Consider the following 4,178-nt stretch of genomic DNA (forward strand, 5'->3'; position numbering starts at 1 on the left):
CCAGGGGAGCCTGTCGACCCAGCCGCCGTCGCGGAGGGTGGCCCGGAGCGCGGCCTTCAATGAGCGGTGAAATCGCTCACACAGGCCGTTAGCCTGGGGGTGGTAGCCCGTGGTTCGGTGCAGCCGGACCCCGAGCCCCTGCGCAACCGCCCCCCAGAGCTCCGAGGTGAACTGGGGGCCGCGGTCGGATGAGATGTCTGAGGGGGTGCCGAACCGGGCGACCCAGGTGGCGAGGAAAGCCTGCGCGACATCGGCCGCCGTTGTCGACGCCAAGGGCACGGCCTCCGGCCACCAGGTGGTGCGGTCCACCATGGTGAGGACGTAGGTGAAACCCCGCAAGGGGGGCAGAGGTCCCACCAGGTCCACGTGGACGTGGTCAAACCGGCGTTCCGGCACCGTGAACGGGGCCAACGGGGCCTGGGTGTGCCGGTGCACTTTGGCGCGCTGGCACGCGAGGCACGTCCTGGCCCAGCCGCGGACGGCCTTCCGGAGGCCATGCCAGACGAACTTGTCGGCGATCAGCCTTTGGGAGGCCCTCGCGCCCGGGTGGGACAGGCCGTGGATGGCGTGAAACACCTGGCGCTGCCAGCCCGCGGGCACGATGGGGTGAGGATGCCCGAGGGAGACGTCGCACAAGAGGGCCGCGCCCGCGCCGTCGAACGGCACCTCGGTGACGCGGAGGCCCGTGACGGCGATCCGCAAGGCCTGGACGTCGGGGTCAGCGGCCTGGTCCGCTGCCATCCGGGCATAGTCGATGCCGAGGTGGACTGCGTGGGCGACGGCCCGGGAAAGGCAATCCGCCACCGGGTTGTCCTTCCCCGCGACGTGCTGGATGTCCGTCGTGTACTCGGACACGGCCGAGAGGTGACGCTGCTGCCGGGCCGACCACGGCTCGGTGACCTTGCCCATCGCGAAGATCAGCGGCTTGTGGTCGACGAAGGCAGTGAACGCATGGCCCTCGAGCAGATGGCGGAAGTGCCTGACCGCCAAGTGAAGTCCGAGCAACTCGCGGTCGAAGGTACTGTAACGGCGTTCGGGCGGGCGAAGCTGCCGGCTAAAGAACGCCAGCGGTTGCCAAGCTCCACGCACCCATTGCTCGTGCACCGCGCCCACCGCGTAGTCCGAGGCATCGGTGGTGAGGGCGATCGGTGCATCGGGCACCGGGTGCGCGAGCATGGTGGCGTTAGCCAAGGCGAGCTTCGCGCCCGTGAACACCGTGTCCATCTGCTCGGTCCAGGTAACGTCGCCTTTGCCCGGCTTACCTCGGAGAGCTTCGTGCAGGGGGTGCAGGAGCTGGGCGATACGGGGCAGGAACCGATGGTAAAAGTTCACCATGCCCAGGAACTCCTGCAGCCCTCTGATCGTGCGGGGGCGCGGAAACCCCTTCACCGCCTCCACCTTGGCCGGCAGGGGGACGGCTCCGTGCCTGGTGACACGGTGCCCCAGAAAATCGATTGTGGCGGCGCCGAACCGGCACTTTGCGGGGTTCACAATCAGGCCATGCTGGCCCAGGCGTTTGAAGAGCGTGCGGAGGTGGCGTAGGTGCTCTTCGCGGGACGCGCTGGCGACGAGGATATCGTCCAGGTAGACATAGACAAAATCCAAGTCGCGCAGGACGCTGTCCATCAGTCGCTGGAACGCCTGAGCCGCATTCTTCAGACCGAAGGGCATGCGCAGGAACTCGAAGAGTCCGAATGGCGTGATGACCGCCGTCTTCGGGACGTCCTCCGGCCTGACGGGGACCTGATGGTAGCCGCGTATGAGGTCCACCTTCGAGAAGAAGGACCTGCCCGCCAAATGGGCGGAAAAGTCCTGAATGTGGGGGATGGGGTGGCGGTCGGGAGTCGTGGCATCATTGAGACGGCGATAGTCCCCGCACGGTCGCCATCCCCCGCCGGGCTTCGGCACGATGTGCAGCGGCGACGCCCAAGCGCTCTCTGAGCGCCGAACGATGCCGAGTCACTCCAGGGTAGCGAACGCCGCTTTTGCCACCGCCAGCTTCGTCGGCTCGAGGCGGCGTGCCCGGGCGTAGACCGGTGGCCCGACGGTGGGGATGTGATGGGCCACCCCGTGCTTGACGGCCCCCGCCGAGAAGGTGGGCCGCGTGAGGGCCGGGAAGCCGGCGAGGAGGCGGGTGAATGCGTCCGCTGCCGGAAGCGTACAGACCAACGTGGCCGGAACCGAACCGTTCGGCAAGCCGCTTGGCAAGCCGCTCGTTGAGCTGGGCAACGCACAAGTGAGCGAGCTGAACGTCTCGGCCTGGACAAGACGTTTGCGCTTGACGTCGACCAGGAGCCCATTAGCGCACAGGAAGTCCGCGCCAAGCAGTGCCATGGGCACGTCGGCGGTGACGAACGTCCATCGGAAAACCTGCCCTCCAAACCGCAGAGAGAGGCAGCGTTTTCCATACGTATGGATGGGCGTCCCGTTCGCGGCAAGCAGCGCGGGGCCCCCACCCGCGGCGTGCTTGTCTGACGTGCCGACGGGAATGACACTCACCTGCGCTCCCGTGTCGCACAGGTAACGGCGCCCGGAGAAGGTGTCCGTTATGAACAGCAGGCTGCTCGAACGGCCGGCGCTCATCGCCACTATTGAGCGCCGGCCCGGGCGTTTCCCGACCCGTTGAAGGAGCACGGCGGATGACACCGCCGAGCTTCGTGGCCGAACTTGGCGTGGAACCAGCACCAGGTGGTGGAGCTGGAGGAGCGCGGCTGGCTCCGCCAGGCCGGTGTAGTTGGCGGGTTTCCCCGCGGTGACGGTTTTCGCCGCGGCGGTGGGCGGGGCGTGGCGGCGTTCACGAGGTGCGTATCAGCATGCTGCGTATGCTGTAGAAGCTGATGCTGTGGAACATGCTGCTGAACATCAGCCTCGAGGGCCGTGACGGCCACGCCGACTCTCGCCCGCGTGTCCGAAGCGGCGAAGTACCTGTCCGCCTCGGCTGCCAATGCTCGGGGTTCCGTTAGCCCGGTCCCGGTCAACGCGAGGCGAACCTGCGCTGGAAGTTGGCGCCGGAAAAGCGCCCGGAATAGCGAACCGGGGGCTTCGTCGCCCAACAGTGACAGCATATGGTCCATTCGGACCGACGGGCGCGTCTCACCGAGCTCGGGGAGATCCAGGAGGCGGTCGGCCCGTGCGTCGTCCGTGAGGCCGAACGTGGCTAGGAGTAGCCGCTTGAGTGCCTCGTACTTGTGGCCGTCCGGTGGGTGGCGAAGGACGGACACAACTCGAGCGGCCGTGCCGGGCCCGAGGGAGGCGACGACGTGGCAATAGCGCGTGTCATCGCCGGTGAGGCGCCGAAGCTGAAATTGGGCTTCGGCCTGGACGAACCAGACTTCGGCCTGAGCCTCCCAAAATTCCGGAAGTTTGACGAAGTTGGCCATGGCAATGGCGTCGCGTGTGGAAGGATCGCTCCGGCAGATCCAACGTCGAGGGTCACCAGTAAAGCGCGGCGTTACACGCGCTGCTTGTGAGCAAGGAGGAAGCGGACAAGCGGTAACATATAAACGTCTTTATTGTAAGAGCTCACTGTAACACTGTCCCGCTCCGGGCTGGGCGCCCGGTGTATATCATGAGGCCACGCCTACCCCTCGGGCGTGGCCACCGCCCACTTGGTGCGCGGAATGATGTCACCACGCCAGTGGGCTTTTGTGTCCGCCACAAGAGGGAATTTAAAGAGTTTAATATTTAATTATCAGCATATTTCCGACGAAAATTCCACCGTCCCACTTTATTTTATTCCATTCCGAATTGATTTTAATCCGTTCCAGGGTTGAAAAAGCATTGTTACAGGATTGATGAAATGCCATCGTACGCTGCTTACGGTTATAAAAACCGCAGCGGTCGAATTGAATAAAGTAGAGGAATCACATTACATCGGTAAATGACATTCGTTTTGGGGAATCGTGGGGGAGCAAAGATGGCGGACAAATGGCTTCAAAAAATGAGCTTCCCTTCCTATCCAGTTAGTGTAGAGATCAGTTGGTCATACCAGGGTAGCAGCGAATCATTGTTCCGGGATAATTCAAAACCATTTACAGTACAGAATCTATAGTTTCCTCCAGCCAACTCAAGTGCATGCTGCAAAACTGCGAGGCGAAACAAGCTTCATTTCGTTGGTTTCCTTATATGCAATCAATGTTAACCATGACGTGATAGTTCGCGACTGTACCTCAACATTT

The sequence above is a fragment of the Myxine glutinosa genome, chromosome 12 (genome assembly GCF_964187855.1).
Source record: "Myxine glutinosa chromosome 12, kmMyxGlut1.1, whole genome shotgun sequence".
In the NCBI taxonomy this organism is placed as follows: Eukaryota; Metazoa; Chordata; class Myxini; order Myxiniformes; family Myxinidae; genus Myxine; species Myxine glutinosa.